Here is an 18654-nt window from a genome sequence, read left to right on the forward strand (position 1 = left end):
ACATATTTCATGGCAGTGAAATTAGTCTTTTCTAATAGATACAATTTGAATCAGTCTAGCTGCTAAGATTAGTCTAACACACTGTTATGTAACTGGCAGATGGAGAGCTCTCAACATAAATCCAGTGCAGTGGAAGTGAAATGTGACCCAGTGTGACAAAGCAAATCTAACTGCTGTGTGCATGTACACCTGCATAGCTTTCATGTTTGTCTTATTTATTGTTTTACAAAATGGATAAAACAGTAACGTAAATATCCAAGATATTTTATGCAATGTTTAAGATTACTTTTTATTTCTGTATTTTATACTACTTAAAATAAATATAAGACAATTTAAAAATAAAATGTAATTGAAATGCACACTACATCTATAGGTAGGGATTGATGTGAACCATCTAATTCAGAAACATGTAATTCCATGTTTCTATTTTGTTTTTAAGCTGAAAACCACTATGTCCACTAGGTGTCATAGACAAACTGAAGTACTAGCTCTGCATTCAGCAAATACCAAGTGAGTGAACACAAATCATGTAAAAAAGCCTTAACATTTAGCTTAGCAAAAACTCTACTACATTTTCAAGTATGTTTTTGGCTGTTTGCTCTTATTTAGTTTCATAATGTATTGATTTTGATCTGATATTTCAGATTTCTATCTTAAGTTTACAAAAACATGCATACAAACAATAAGCCAAAATAGTGTTTGGCATGTGGAATGACACTAAATGATCTCAGTGTCACATTATCTGTTTACTGGCCCTCTCTGCCACATATCTTTCACCCTAATATAACAGTTCAAACATTATGATCATTTGTTGAACAATTAGAACAAATTCTGAATGGCACATTGGACACCAAATCCTCTGATGTTTTTTCTTTGCCAAGTGCCAGACCAAAGGCCACCAATCTTCACGGATACTAGGGGCAAAGACATCTACATCAAGCTGTTAAGATGGAAAGTGCCTCTACATTTTTGCCATTTAGTAATACTTACAGTCTTTAAAATCAATTGTAAACAGATTACGTAATACCTCTGCTCCTAAATACAAGGGGGCAGGACTCCTCTTGTGTGACATGTTAAAATCAGACACAGCAGTGGGACTGGCACTACTGAGCACGGGTTGTGTGGGATGATATGCAGATCCTTAATGAATGCATTTGAAAATACAGTACATACTTACTTGGTTCCATGTAGTATGCAATCTCCTTATGAACCAATATATATATTTATAGTTATGTGTTTGGGTATAATTAACTTTTTTGTTTTATTCTATAAACTACTGACAACATTTCTCCCAAATTCCAAATACAAATATGAATGGAATGGAATGGCTGCCATACATGTAGAAGCTGATTTAAGAAAAAATTGCAGTGGTCTCTTAATTTTTTCCAGAGCTGTATGTGTACATATACGTATGAGTATATATCAAATATGTGTATGACATCTTAGATATATTGACATTAATTATAATATATTTATATATACATTATTTCCCACTATTATCTATATACTATATTTTCTGCATAAACTACAAAAGAAGGGACTCATCTAATGAAGGAGAGTTGTGGAATTTAAGACTTTACACTTGTATGGTGAGCATTATTCAGCTGAGCTATTCTCAAATGTAACAGTTACAGTACAACTTTAAGGTAAGTGACAATGCGCAGATGGAGAGTTCAAAGGTAACGGTCAGCTCTGTGTTGTCTGGATGAGTTAATCATCCCCAGATAATCTGGACATCGTGGGCTGCGAGCTTCTCTAAATAGTATAAGAACTTTACTATTACACCATGCTAGTAATTAAAAAGATAAATCACCTATGTCATATAATGTATAGGGTTTACCCCTGTTATTACTGTTCTGTGCAGACATGATTGCTAAGAAACAATTGAAAACTTACAAAAAAATAAGGCGAAATAAATATATTTTGATTGCTAACAGACCCATGAAACAGCTTGGGGGATAGAGGCTATGAACAGATGCTGAATGATGCTGATTACTCAATCTCTTTCGGATTAACAGATCTGATGAATGACAAAATCTCTGGAGTTGGGAAAATATATAACCAAAAATCTTCTGGGACCAAAATTCCAATCTGCACTATTGACAGCTTTTGTATCAGGGGACTGTGCTTAATCATAACAACACATCTCTATATGTTTTATTTAATAATAATAAAAAAGCCACAAAAAAGTACAATTAGGTTGAAAAAAAAATCAATACTTTTTCAATGTCAATGCTGTGAACAGATTACAACACACATTAATAGAAAAATACCTTTTAAACCTTCTTGTGAGTTCATCATAATTTATTTTTAAATCATCTTCTGGCTTTTTAATATTATGAAAAGTATTCCAACATGTCACATGCCAGAAAGTCAAAGTGGGGTGGGTGGGAGTCATACACATAATAGAGGTGGACACTTATAGATAATAAGTGCCTAGATAATACAATCACATTAGACAGTTACTTTGTTTAATTTAGAAGTTTAGTGCATGCAAATTGGAGGCCACAATCAGGACCCTTTGCCTGGCATACTTCCAGCTGCAGGTTTCCTTTATTGTAATTTATTTTATTACCCAATCACAATATAGTGGATTTAATGATCAAATAATCATGTTTGCATTTATATTCTTATTCCTAACTACTGACATTACTTATCATGAATATCCCTAGTTATAAACTTCAGGTAGAAAAGACAATTTCATATTTATTTCAGTACTTTATAAGATGGTGTCTGGAGGTGGCATTCATGTGTTTTTTGTTTAGATCTTATTGGAATCAGCACTTTTGTCCTTTTTGGAACTGCCAAATTCTCATTCACCAGATGAACTACTACAACCCAATACACACATCACTGTCAAGCAAAATGCTTCTGAAATAAATATATTTATGAGATAAATATATCTTTGTAATATATATTTTTTGAAATCCATATATTTATTTAATGTGATGAAAAGATATGATAGCAATTAAGCTTACCATATGTATGGAACATGCATTACAGCCTAAAGCCTAATACTAGCATATTAATAATATAACAATCACACCCTTCTTTTAAAAATATAGTTGTGTTCCCTATGAATGTATGATTATCTTGTTCACAAAGCCATAGAAATGATCAAACACACCCAATTATGGCACTATTCAGTCAGTTGTCTGCAGTGCTATGGGGGGTTAGAGTTGTATATACAGTATGGCATATCCCAGGTATCCCAAATTTAAACTAATTTAAATTTAAATTTGTATTGGGCCTGTACTCTGACTAGAGCCCTTAAGCAGTTAAAGCCCCTTTGGGAGTCTTTGGGATCCTCATTTCTAACATAACCATATTAACATACTAGTAACTAGATTGTGAACGTGAATGGATCGGCGGCTGGTGTTTTATGGAAATTTTACAGCCGAGCATTCCCTTTTTACAGCTGGTTAGTTATTTTTCCCTAGGTCACAATTATTGGCAAATGAAAGCAGCGGGGTTTTCATTGTTCTCTTGCCACGGAATGACCTTGAAGCTTCAGTCACAATAATGACTCATCCTATACAGGTTTAGGGTTGAAAAACCTGTCTCACCACATGCAGTAGCCAAGATTGACATGGCGTTCTGTTTATTTTGACATTTTGGTAAACACAGAAAAGACACACCATGATGAAGAGTATGTATGTAACAGTCAAAAAAGAAAAAGTTAACTGATATAATCAGAAATGATGGATGAATGGATGAATATTAACAATATTAAGCCAATAAAGCAGTCCTTTGTTTGTATGTAAATAAAGATTGCTAACTTATAAGCTAAAGGCCAATGTCAATCTTAATTTTGTTAATGGACTTGCTTGTGAGGAATCCTATTGTCAGAGAATGTTCTGGAAAACAGGATAACCAAATAAAAATAAATAAATAAAAAATCCTGATGGTTTTACAACAGCTTTTACAAACTTTATTTTATTTAGTTTCAATAATTGTTCACAAGACTTATAAACAGGTGAAATGTTGCTATCTGATTCATCTTTGCATTAGTTTGTGTATTACTAATTGTAGGGAGTCCTTCATGATTAAGTTGATGTTGAAGGCAAATACACATTTCATTTAATAAAAATGGGACAAACGTTTCCCAAGTGCACCAAAAGATTTTGTTGCTCTTACATTGTTTCTGCTGGAACCACCAACTTAATTTTCCACAAAACATTAGTTATGAGATATTATATGATATGATATTAATGCATCATTCAATTTTGAAACAAATTAAGAAAAACAAACATCACACGTACTGCTACATGGTCGGGGGGGGGGTTACCACGCTGGCACGCTACAATAACTTATATCATAGCTCTCTGGGAAATTATTATATATATATATATATACACTCACCTAAAGGATTATTAGGAACACCATGCTAATACTGTGTTTGACCCCCTTTCGCCTTCAGAACTGCCTTAATTCTACGTGGTATTGATTCAACAAGGTGCTGAAAGCATTCTTTAGAAATGTTGGCCCATATTGATAGGATAGCATCTTGCAGTTGATGGAGATTTGTGGGATACACATCCAGGGCACGAAGCTCCCGTTCCACCACATCCCAAAGATGCTCTATTGGGTTGAGAGCTGGTGACTGTGGGGGCCAGTTTAGTACAGTGAACTCATTGTCATGTTCAAGAAACCAATTTGAAATGATTCGACCTTTGTGACATGGTGCATTATCCTGCTGGAAGTAGCCATCAGAGGATGGGTACATGGTGGTCATAAAGGGATGGACATGGTCAGAAACAATGCTCAGGTAGGCCGTGGCATTTAAACGATGCCCAATTGGCACTAAGGGGCCTAAAGTGTGCCAAGAAAACATCCCCCACACCATTACACCACCACCACCAGCCTGCACAGTGGTAACAAGGCATGATGGATCCATGTTCTCATTCTGTTTATGCCAAATTCTGACTCTACCATCTGAATGTCTCAACAGAAATCGAGACTCATCAGACCAGGCAACATTTTTCCAGTCTTCAACTGTCCAATTTTGGTGAGCTTGTGCAAATTGTAGCCTCTTTTTCCCATTTGTAGTGGAGATGAGTGGTACCCGGTGGGGTCTTCTGCTGTTGTAGCCCATCCGCCTCAAGGTTGTACGTGTTGTGGCTTCACAAATGCTTTGCTGCATACCTCGGTTGTAACGAGTGGTTATTTCAGTCAAAGTTGCTCTTCTATCAGCTTGAATCAGTCGGCCCATTCTCCTCTGACCTCTAGCATCAACAAGGCATTTTCGCCCACAGGACTGCCGCATACTGGATGTTTTTCCCTTTTCACACCATTCTTTGTAAACCCTAGAAATGGTTGTGCGTGAAAATCCCAGTAACTGAGCAGATTGTGAAATACTCAGACCGGCCCGTCTGGCACCAACAACCATGCCACGCTCAAAATTGCTTAAATCACCTTTCTTTCCCATTCAGACATTCAGTTTGGAGTTCAGGAGATTGTCTTTACCAGGACCACACCCCTAAATGCATTGAAGCAACTGTCATGTGATTGGTTGGTTAGATAATTGCATTAATGAGAAATTGAACAGGTGTTCCTAATAATCCTTTAGGTGAGTGTATATATATATATACACCAATCAGCTGTAACATTATGACCACTGACAGGTGAAATGAATAACACTGATAATCTCGTTATCATGGCACCTGTCAGTGGGTGGGATATATTAGGCAGCAAGTGAACATTTTGTCCTCAAAGTTGATGTGTTAGAAGCAGGAAAAATGGGCAAGCATAAGGATCTGAGCGACTTTGACAAGGGCCAAATTGTGATGGCTAGATGACTGGGTCAGAGCATCTCCAAAACTGCAGCTCTTGTGGGGTGTTCCCGGTCTGCAGTGGTCAGTACCTATCAAAAGTGGTCCAAGGAAGGAAAAGCAGTGAACCGGCGACAGGGTCATGGGCGGCCAAGGCTCACTGATGCACGTGGGGAGCGAAGGCTGGCCTGTGTGGTCCGATCCAACAGACGAGCTACTGTAGCACAAATTGCTGAAAAAGTTAATGCTGGTTCTGATAGAAAGGTGTCAGAACACACAGTGCATCGCAGTTTGTTGTGTATGGGGCTGCGTAGCCGCAAACCAGTCAGGGTGCCCATGCTGACCCCTGTCCACTGCTGAAAGCGCCTACAATGGGCATGTGAGCATCAGAACTAGACCACGGAGCAATGGAAGGTGGCCTGGTCTGATGAATCACGAGTTCAAGGTGTTGCCTCCAAATTCCCCAGATCTCAATCCAATCGAGCATCTGTGGGATGTGCTGGACAAACAAGTCCGATCCATGGAGGCCCCACCTCGCAACTTACAGGACTTAAAGGATCTGCTGCTAACGTCTTGGTGCCAGATACCACAGCACACCTTCAGAGGTCTAGTGGAGTCCATGCCTCGACGGGTCAGGGCTGTTTTGGGACCTACACAATATTAGGCATAACTGAATGAGGAAACAGGAAGTGATAATCTTAACCAAAATACAGGAAATCATTTGAAGATATCTCAAAATGATTTGCAGATATCTCTACATGAACAGGAAGAAATCTGAAGATAACTCAAAATGATTTAGAGATATCTCTAAATGAATAGGAAGTCATTTGCAGATATATCTAAATGATTTGGAGATATCTCTAAATCATTTAAAGATATCTTCAAATCATTTAGAGATATCTTAAAAAAACACATTATTTAGATATTTCTAAATGGTTTGCAGATATCTCTAAATTATGCAATAAAAAAAAAACAATCACTGTATTTGTCCATATATTTTGCATTAAATGTGTCTCTATACTGCGAAGGGCTTTCTTTTGAAAACTAATTGGCAGTCCGTTTCCCTAGCCAATTATCTTCAGCTGTTTTGTTCCAATTAAAATGGATTAGATAAATAGATTGGCTACAGCAACACGTATGAGGAATCACTTACGTACTGAACATGTTATGTTCTGTTACTTTATGGTAGTGTTTTGTGAGTTTATAATACGTGTCTTTGACCAATATATATATATATATATATATATATATATATATATATATAACTTTGGGAGACCAAAATCAACCTGACATAATGATTCTGCACCTCCCTATTGAATGTTAAACAGTTTCAGCATATATTCAAGTTGAATATGTTTAACTTAAAATGTGGCATGACTGTGCCAACAAAATATAAAAACATGTATTTCTAAGTAAACTTATTTAAAGACACACTACATGTGTGGAAAATAATTGTACAAGCTCTCTTCATGAAAACATGCTAGATGAAATTAACATTAAGGTTTTTCAACATATAGATCTATATGTTAATCTACCTTAAATGGATTTGGAAAATCTCATGTCAATTACAAAAGTATTGTAGCGATCTGGGACTGGGGGGCATGTATGTGTAATTTTCATGAGTTATGTGGGTGTGTAATGTTCATGTTATGCTTGTGTTAAGCTTGTGTAACTTTGCTTAGCAGGTTATTAGTTAGTTCCGGGGTCAGGGGTTGGCCCTGCACAGGAACATGGGGGGCGCCGTGATTGGGGGAGCCAGTCATGGGGTACAATGTTAATAAATAGGTGTGCCCTGGTTCCCGAGAGTCAGATTCAAGAAAGACTCAGAGATTTTCGATTAGATTAGATTTATATTAGAGTGATTTCAGAGAGATTAGATTCAGTTCAGATTAGATGCAGTCATAGTCAGTCAATTTCAGTTTTAGTTTAGTCAGTCAGTCAGTTTATAGTAAGCAGATTTTACTGGTGTTGCTCCAGTTAATTCTGTGCACCTGTTCCTGCAATAAAGTCCCTGTTTGATTGCATTCTGCACCTTCTCCATTATTACTGCATGGTGTGGCAAAACCAATAAAAGAAAAGCCATTCGTGTTACAGTATTAATAATTATTATAATTAGATTGCACAGTGTTCGCATAAATATATCTGCCATTTATTTAAAGGTATCTGTAAATAATTTAGAGGTTTCCTGAAATATTTAGACATCCTGAAATGCCTTTGAGATATCTCTAAATTTTAATTTAGCCTGCCACATATTGTCTATGAAAGCACTAATGGAAATCTCTGCCTCAACTTTTCGGTTATTGATATTTATGAGCTCTTGGCGTATTGCAGATTGTAAACTTAATGTGGGACATCAAGAAAGGTAGTCTTGGAAAACATACATATCCCTTGTGAATGCACCTGTTTTGCAGTAATAGATGTAGAACTGAGTGTGGGGGAGCTCTCCCATAATAAACAGGACCTGTTTTGCCAATAAGATTGTCTAATTTCTATGGACTTTTCTACATCTCTATTTGAGAAGATAGAAAGCCTCTTTTCTGAGCTAGTGAAGAACAGCATTGACTGCTAAGATGGACTAGTCCAGCCTGTTACAACTGAAGTGGAAAATCGAAGAAGTCCATCCAACCACAAACTTTAGGAGATTGCAAGTGCTTCTAAATATGGACAATACATTACATTTTTTGTTGAATTAAAGTATTGTTAGGGATTTAATTGAATATTGGTATAACAAGTGCCACCCTACTGTGCTACACTGTACAACTAAAATTCAGACACAGACACTCAGCACCACATATTATAAGCTATCTGGGGTCAAGAAGATAAATATGTCATTGCTTCTAGGATATTTTCTATTGACTGTTTGAGATTCTACATCATCCATCTCCAGCACCATTGACTGTATCTGCTCATGACCTTTTCCTACTCGGCTTAGGGCAAACTCACAGCTGGCTAAATCCATGAAACCAAACTAAAGCTACAATGTTGAAGAGCTTTGAAGAATAACTGACACAACACCAGGCCTATCAACAACCACATCACTATATTCAGCATCTGGTCAACTATCAATCACAGCCCAATATTCAGGTTGAGACTCAGTCCTGCTTACAAGATCACTCACAACCCCATCACCATTTTCTACCTCAGACTACGCAAATAGCCACTAAACATTGTGACTGTGTTTTATGTCTGTTATCTTCTCACTGGCATCAACTTAACTTTTCCAAATCAGTTCTCTTCTTCCCCTCCTGCTCTTCCTCCTCTTCTGATTTCTCTATTTAATTTCCTCTAGAAAATACCACATTCCCTCTTCTGCTAAGAGTCTGGAAGTCACCTTTGACCCTGTTCTGTCATATTCCCAACACATCCCCACTCTTACATGCACCTGCAGCTTCTTCCTGAGCAACTTACACAGAATTCAACTACACCACTCAGCTCCTCATCCGGACTCTGGCTCTCTCCTGCCTGAATTACTGCAACTCCCTCCTGGCTGGTCTACTGTCTGCTGCTCATCTGGTGTTCTCTCTGCCTCGATTTGTCTACACTACTTCACTACTCCGCTCTTGCCACTGGCTCATAATCTCAACAGTTAGAAATGTTGGTTCTCTGCTACTGCTGTTGATCACACTGCACTAAGCTATCTCTCAAATAGACTTTCATGTAGACATTAATCTCTCCTTACTCTCTCTCCAGCCCACACCTTCTCCACCCTTGCTCTGTAGTGCTGGAATGATCTACCCAACAAGGTCAAGACTACACAATCCCTGACCACTTTACATGTTTGCTCAAAACACACCAGTTCAGACCCTACATGTAATACCTCAGCCAACAGCTCCTGGACATTTCTTTTCTGCACTTTATTATTGATCTGATATGATTTTTTTCTGATCCTGTTGTGTATCTGTAGCACTTTTAATCATGTTATTGCAAATGCTTCTGGTCAAAGCTATACTATTCTGCAGCTCAACACTGTCTCTGCACTGAATGTAAACAGGTCTAGCCCTGGCCAGTACTTGGGTGGGAGACTTCCTTGGAAAACTAAGGTTGCTGCTGGAAGAGGTGTTGGTGAGACCATAGGGGGCTTTTCCCAATACACCAGTACAGTGGTGGGGACACTGGTGGGTGGAGGTGGGACCCCCTAACACATAGTGCTTTTAGTGTCTTAGATTGAAAAGCACTATATAAGTTTAAGGATTATTATTATTATATTGATACTTATGTCTACTCTACCAATTGTCACATGCTACTGTATTTTGTGCTTGTTTATATCATATGTACTAGAATGTATGCTCATCTTATTGTATTTTGGACTATGCCCATAATAATAATAATGATGACGACACTCAAATATTTAATAAATAGAACAAGAAAGACAATTTTTTTGCTTGTATTAAAGGCAAAGGGTGAATTTGATGTATATTTTTCTTCTGTTCACTCACTTTGCATTTAGTTAATTGATAAATATAATCTATTAATATGTCTATTTTTGAAAGTATTCTTACTTTACAGCATTTTGTCACACCTGCCTTTTGCACAGTACTGTATATATATATATATATATATGTATATATATTTTTTTACAATTACATATTATTGATTTTGTATAATTTGTAGCATGCAGCAATACAATTACATGTTAACAAAGCTCACCCTTGTAACACCTGCACAGTAACATTGCCTCTAAGGCCCTTTATTCCAAAAGGTATAAGATTTTTACAGTGGTACAGTGAGGGAAAAAATTATTTGATCCCCTGCTGATTTTGTACGTTTGCCCACTGACAAAGAAATGATCAGTCTATAATTTTAATGGTAGGTGTATTTTAACAGTGAGAGACAGAATAACAACAAAAAAATCCAGAAAAACGCATTTCAAAAAAGTTATAAATTGATTTGCATGTTAATGAGGGAAATAAGTATTTGATCCCCTATCAATCAGCAAGATTTCTGGCTCCCAGGTGTCTTTTATACAGGTAACGAGCTGAGATTAGGAGCATTCTCTTAAAAGGAGTGCTCCTAATCTCAGATCGTTACCTGTATAAAAGACACCTGTCCACAGAAGCAATTAATCAATCAGATTCCAAACTCTCCACTATGGCCAAGACCAAAGAGCTGTCCAAGGATGTCAGGGACAAGATTGTAGACCTACACGAGGCTGGAATGGGCTACAAGACCATCGCCAAGCAGCTGGGTGAGGAGGTGACAACAGCTGGTGCGATTATTCGCAAATGGAAGAAACACAAAATAACTGTCAGTCTCCCTCGGTCACCCCATAGTCACCAAGAAAACAATTGGTAACACACTACGCCGTGAAGGACTGAAATCCTGCAGCACCCGCAAGGTCCCCCTGCTCAAGAAAGCACATGTACAGGCCCGTCTGAAGTTTGCCAATGAACATCTGAATGATTCAGAGGAGAACTGGGTGAAAGTGTTGTGGTCAGATGAGACCAAAATCGACCTCTTTGGCATCAACTCAACTCGCCGTGTTTGGAGGAGGAGGAATGACCCCAAGAACACCATCCCCACCGTCAAACATGGAAGTGGAAACATTATGCTTTGGGGGTGTTTTTCTGCTAAGGGGACAGGACAACTGCACCGCATCAAAGGGATGATGGACGGCGACATGTACTGTCAAATCTTGGGTGAGAACCTCCTTCCCTCAGCCAGGGCATTGAAAATGGGTTGTGGATGGGTATTCCAGCATGACAGTGACCCAAAACACACAGCCAAGGCAACAAAGGAGTGGCTCAAGAAGAAGCACATTAAGGTCCTGGAGTGGCCTAGCCAGTCTCCAGACCTTAATCCCATAGAAAATCTGTGGAGGGAGCTGAAGGTTCGAGTTGCCAAACGTCAGCCTCGAAACCTTAATGACTTGGAGAGGATCTGCAAAGAGGAGTGGGACAAAATCCCTCCTGAGATGTGTGCAAACCTGGTGACCAACTACAAGAAACATCTGACCTCTGTGATTGCCAACAAGGGTTTTGCCATCAAGTACTAAGTCGAAGGGGTCAAATACTTATTTCCCTCATTAACATGCAAATCAATTTATAACTTTTTTGAAATGCGTTTTTCTGGATTTGTTTGTTGTTATTCTGTCTCTCACTGTTACAATACACCTACCATTAAAATTATAGACTGATCATTTCTTTGTCAGTGGGCAAACGTACAAAATCAGCAGGGGATCAAATACTTTTTTCCCTCACTGTATGTGGCATAATTCAGGTTTCAGAATAATTGTAGATTGATGTTATGGGTCCAAGATAATGCTATGATTCATTATGTCTTGAGCATTTTGAAATTCCCAGTAAAATCTGGAAAACCAAAACAGGTGAAACTGATCCGGATAATATGTTTTCATTTCGTTTTTTGTTTGTTTCCAGTATGATATTAATCACAAATACAATCTATCAACTTCAAAATATTTTTGTGTTCTCTGTTGTCTGTACACTCTGGATGTTTATTTATTTATACTATAATGCAAACCTTTCATATTAAATGGTCATATGAAATGTGAATCTTGTAGCTTTATTTTTTTATGCTCCAGATCAGTTTAATTTGTGTAACTTGTAACAGGCTTCTAAACTGAAAAGCAGGCCAGTTCCAAATGGTGTGTTGTATATATTACTATTGATGTTATTTATGTTATGTTATTGCTTAAAAAAAACACAGTAACACATATGTCTACAGCTGAGTTAGTCTGTACTTTTCCCAGTGAATTTGATGGGGCCCTTTTTATAACTATTGATCACTTATTTGTACAGTGAAATGCTATTAGGTTTGTTCTAATATGAAACTGCCAGATATTCTAATTAAAGCTACATGTTAATCAAGTAGGTCAGGAAAGATCTATAAACATAGCCAGTTGACCGTCGTTTCATAATGGTCAATGTCCTACATCTGTCTAAATAGAATGTAATCCAGAGCAGTCATTTAGTCTAAGTTCAGACACTCTTTTAATTTAGATGAAGTACTATCATACTACAATTAGGAAGAAATGTGTTTACTGCTAAAGTATTCTTTTGACTTTTATATGTGCTGTGGGATAAGAACAGGTTTAACAAACAAGTAGACCCCTTTGTTCAAATGACTGGAGGTGGACTGCTGTCAAATAGTCCTTGATGCATTGAACATCGCAAGTGTTGTTAAGTATAATGATAGTTATGGTTATTCATCATTTTAAGGCACTAACTTTTTTTCTCTATTGCTAAATAAACATACGATACATGATCATTTTAACTTGAGGTGGCACAAGTGACAAGGGCTGAAGATCTCAATTGAATTGGGTTGCTTCTCAGTAAAATATTAAGGGGCTGACAAATACAAGCTACAGATCTTGCTGGGATAGAAAACAAACAGACAGACACTTTCAACTTCTAACATGACAGCTGAAAATAAGGCTTTGAAAACACTGCCATCAATAATATGGACCTAGAAATAGCATACAGACTATATAATGCTTCTTGTAAAATAAGCAAAAATGGAAGGTAATTCATAAAGAGATAATTGGGTGTATTGTGGGCAGTGTTCATCACACAACATGTTGTGTGCTGAATTGATTGATAACAGCACATGATAGCAGGATTGTATTATATTGTGGTGTGATCAAGGGTTACAAATGTATTCACCACATGATTTGACCACTGCATGGCTTCTGTGAGTTACATTCTCAAGGTCATCATTTATATCTGACAGAAGCTCAATAATTATGTAAGTACTGCTGTGGCTGTGTGTGTATGCATTGATTAGTCTATTGTTATATATTTTTCAATTGCTATTTTTAGTCACTGAGGAGTCCCTTATATGTTTTCTTCTTATTATGATTATGATTATTCTAGTACTATTAATATTATTATTGAAGAGAATGTCATTTTCTGGCTACAGTCACAGCAGCCATGGTAAAGGGGTGTTGCTTTTCAGACTGCCATGTCTTAAAATGTGCTATCAAATGTTTTTTATTAAATGCTTACAATTATAAGGGTCACAAAAATGATGGAAACCTGAGTACATCTCATTGTATTATTTGAGAACTGTGTCAGAGCAGGGAGTTGGGACTGCGTGTCTCTGGGTTTCAGCGTTGGTGACTCTGCAGAAAGGCTTGGTTTTGGGAATACGGGGCAATGTGAAAATCAACATAGCCTTCATAAAGTCTGTTCTGGCATGACAGCACCAGCAGAGGGATCTATTCTCACCTGCCTTGTGAACTACACTGTAGCACTGTATCACACTTGTGTGTGTGTGTGTGTGTGTGTGTGTGGGGGGGGGTATTTATAAAGGAATGCCCATAATTACATGGTACACCCCAAGCTAGACTATGAAGGTAGCTGCTTCGTCAAAGCATTTCTTTAAAATGTTGCTTTGCAGATATTTAGAAAATGTCTAGGCATTTGCAAGTGGTCTGCAACTACCGGGACCACTATAACATTTTAGCATATATGGGTCTCAATTTAAATTACGTTTTAAATTATATCCTCTTCTTCTGTAATACAACCAATTAAGTCCATCTATCTATCTGTCTAACCATTTGTTTTGTTTTGTTTGTTTCTCAGTTGAAACTCATACCTATGTCCTGTACTTCTATACTGTGCATAGGGAGTTGTTTCCAGAGGGCAGGGTTAAAATGCTCTGGTCTGGATGAGCAAAGTTCAGGCAGTGAAATGGGCATGCCTTAAGTGACATTTCTGCAAGGCAAATATATATATATTGTAATGGTAATTAAAAGTAGCACTCCATAATCAGAAAAAAACAATCAAATGTTACATAAACCTCATAAGGAACTGAGGAAGTGTTTTTCACTTCAGTTACTGTTCACTGTTCAGTTGATCTTTAACCCAATTATCTTTTTTTTTGTTTTTTTTTGTTTTTTAGAGAAGTTTGCAGTACAATTCTAACACATGCACTTTCTTTATAGAAAGTTAATACACTCTCATACTTCCATCAAGTGATGGAAGAGCAAGGATCTCTTTATGAGAGACATCCTCACAGCAGCACATAGGCAGCAGCTCCAGTTGGTTTAGTTCCTGAGATAAATGCCAGTCAGTGTCTCAGATTTGTAATTAGTTTCACAGGTCTCTCTGAGGCTGATTGATAACATCTTCATGATTAATCTAATTTAATTAAACTGATACTCATATCCACCACTAAATAAATAATAAAAAACATAACACAAAACAAATGTATACCTAGTAGAGAATGCTGAGTACAGTTACTTACTAATAATGTAAATTAAATGTAATTACAAATAAGTGTTTTTCTCTTTCCCAGTCATTCATTTGTTTTTGTTTTTAAATGAAGTGTGATTTATCTTTTGTGAAAAAGCTATTTCATAGTTATGATAAAATACATTTTGTATACTTAAATAAAAATTGTGCATATTGAATTATGACAATTAACGGTGTTACATTGAGTTATGCTTGATATATCTAGAATATTTCCTGAAAACATTTTAAGTGAAAAAGCCCTGTAAGGTGAGTTAGCTTTAGACAACAGAAAAAGTGAAAGTATATTTCAAAAAAGGATTATAGCACAGCCTGAGGTCATAACAGGATTTAACATGTTGGATTACCTAAAGCTTGATCTCAAGAGATCAGCTAAGTATAGTGTATATAACTGTGTAGATAGATGGACAGATATATAACATGTACCCTTAAAATACATCTCAATGTTCCCTTCTCTGCATCAAAAATAACCTGTTGTTGTTCACAGCAGCGGTCCTTCCTTAAGGCTCAGGTGGTAAACTAGCTAGATCAATTACAAGTCAATCTGAAATCTAAAACCTTACTAAGATAGGAAAAATACATATAAAACATTAGCTTATGCAAATGTATAAATTCTAAAATAAAATTTAACAATGGATATCTTTTCTGCTGGCATTATACCTCCCATGGAACTGTCATCCCTAACAAGTTTATATTATCTCAAGGCAAGAGATGTGCAAAACTCTATGTTTTTCACTTATCTGAGTATAGACCACAATCAATAGATACATCAGAAATGGAGCAGTGTTATATAAACAAACTTCCAAGACAGAAAGATCAAATGAGACACATTAGATGTCTGAAAAGTCCATGGCTAACCCTTATGTAACCAACTGATGATTTAAGTTCTGTGTCAAATCTTATTATTATGAAAGGAAATTGGCGAAGACACGTCTTTAAGATGCTACGATTAGAGTTGCAGCTCAGTAACTTTGCTCAGATGAGGAAAATGTTAGGGAATTAATGGTAACATTTTAAAATAAGGTGGTTAGATTCCCCATGAAGAAAAACACATAATTAACACATCACTCCTCATTACATCATCTGAGTTCTGAGGTTGACAACATGGATCCTAACCCAAACCCTAAACCTAAAACCTAACCCCATTATAGATGTCATTAACATCAGAAATCAGATGAAGTGCATGACATATTCATATGTTAATTCTGTGGTGTTAATAGGATTTCATGAATTATTATTATTATTATTATTATTATTATTATTATTATTATTATTATTATTATTATTATTTCTTATCAGATGCTTAATGTGTAATTACACCACCTTATTTTAAAGTGTGACCCAGTTGATCATTGAACTATTCTAATGAGTTTGTATACTTAGTTTCAGGTTTAGTGATTAGTGAAGGAGCATAGCAATATTCCTTACAGGCCTCCTTCAGATCACCACATGGATTTAAACTGAACTCTTCCTGGGAAATTGACCATTATATTTTCCTTTCTTAGTAATATGTCCAGATGGCCCTACAATTATAGCAATCAGTTCCTATATAGATAAGAACATAAGGAGAGTTTGTTCCAGAGTGTGACAACTCTCTGTGTCAAGAAGTGTCTCCTGTTTTCTGTCTTGAATGCCTTGAATCCCAATTTCCATTTGTGTCCCTGGGTCTGTGTGTCCCTGCTGATCTGGAAAAGCTCCTCTGGTTTGATGTGGTCGATCCCTTTAATGATTTTGAAGACTTGAGTCCTCACGTAGTCTCCTCTGTTCCAGGGTGAAAAGGTTCCGCTCCCTCAGTCTCTCCGAGTAGGACTTTCCCTTCAGACCTGGAATAAGTCTGGTTGCTCTCCTCTGAACTGCCTCTAGAGAAGCAATATCTTTCTTGAAGTGTGGAGCCCAGAACTGTCCACAGTATCCAGATGAGGTCTAACTAGTGCAATGCTCAGTCTTAACATTACTTCCCTTGTTTTCAATTCTACACTTTTAACAATATACCCTAACATTCTGTTTGCCTTTTTTATTGCAGCCCCACATTGTTTGGATGGGGAAAGTGAGGAGTCCACATAGACTCCTAGGTCTTTCTCATGCGTTACTTAATCTAGTTCTATTCCTCCCATAGTGTAATTATAGTGGACATTTTTGTTACCTGCATGTATTACCTAGGGCGGCACGGTGGTTAGTGCTGCTGCCTCACAGCTCCAGGGGTCCTGGGTTTGAGTCTCAGCTCAGGGTGTCTGTCTGTGTGGAGTTTGCATGTCCTCCCGGTGTCTCGGTGGGTTTCCTCCGGGTACTCCGGTTTCCTCCCACCATCCAAAGACATGCTGGTTAGGTTAATTGGCCACACTAAATTGTTGTGTGTGTGTGTGTGTGTGGTGTCCCATCCTGGGTGTATTTCTGCCTTGCACCCTATGCTTGCCAGGAGCGGCTCCGGCGTCCCCCACGACCCACATGGATAAGCGGTAACGAAAATGGATGGATGGATGTATTACCTTGCAATTTCGTCTGCCAGGTGTTGGAACTGAACATTATCTAAGTCCCTTTGAATAACCTGTGCTGCTGAGATTGTATCTACTGAGCCACCTATTCCTCATCTGCAAATTTGATGTTTGCTAACTATCCCAGAGTCCAGATGATTAATATAGATTAGAAAAAGCAAAGGCCTTAGTACTGATCCCTGTGGAACTCCACTAACAACCTCACTTTTAGAAGCAACTCCTCTAATCAACACCCTCTGTTTCCTATACATCAACCAATTCATAATCCATCTACTTACATTACCCTGAATGCCTACAGCTTCCAATTTGAGGATCAGTTTTTGGTGTGGAACCTTATAAAAATCTTTTTGAAAATCTAAGAATATCATATCATATGCTTTCACATGATCTACAGCTGCTGCAGTTGCATGTTCAAAAAATGTGAATAAATTAGTAAGACATGATCTGCATCATCTAAACCCATGTTGACTATCTCCAAGAATATGGTTTGCATTAAGATGCTCCTCTATTTTCTGTCTAATCATTTTTTCCAACATTTTACAGGTAATGCAGGTGAGACTGATTGGTCTGTAATTTCCTGGCTCAGTTTTGTCCCCTTTCTTGTGGTTTGTTATGACATTGCCATCTTCCAGTCAGTTGGCACATCCCCTGTTCTAAATGTAATTTGGAATATGTGAGTTGGTGTCCTAAAATAATTTCCTTAATTTCTTTAAGTACTGTTGGAAATATACCATATTGACCAGGTGATTTGTCTGTTTTTAATTCTGCTAGTCCCTGTAGTACTGATCTCTCTTAGGCTTTGACTGGACTGGTTGTTAACTTGTGGCATATTATCTGTTTTAACTTTTGTAAAAACCTCTGTGAAATACTCATTTAGAACATTTGCCATATCTTGTTTGTTTTCCAAGATACTTCCATTTTTGCCCTTTATCTGTTTCACTTCCTCCTTTATTTACCTCTTGCTGTTGTAGTATTGAATAAAGCTCTTAGCATTAGTTTTAGCTCTAAGAGCTATGTTTCTTTCTATTTCTCTCTTTGCTTTCCTGATCCCTTTCTTAAGATCTCTTTGCAGTTCAACATATTCTTTGTATTTTGTTTAATCTTTATCCCTTTTGTATGCGCTATACAACATTTTCTTTCTCTTGATATTTTTTTGCAAACTTCTATTAAACCATTTCGGCC

Source organism: Amia ocellicauda, chromosome 8, assembly GCF_036373705.1.
Source record: "Amia ocellicauda isolate fAmiCal2 chromosome 8, fAmiCal2.hap1, whole genome shotgun sequence".
NCBI lineage: Eukaryota > Metazoa > Chordata > Actinopteri > Amiiformes > Amiidae > Amia > Amia ocellicauda.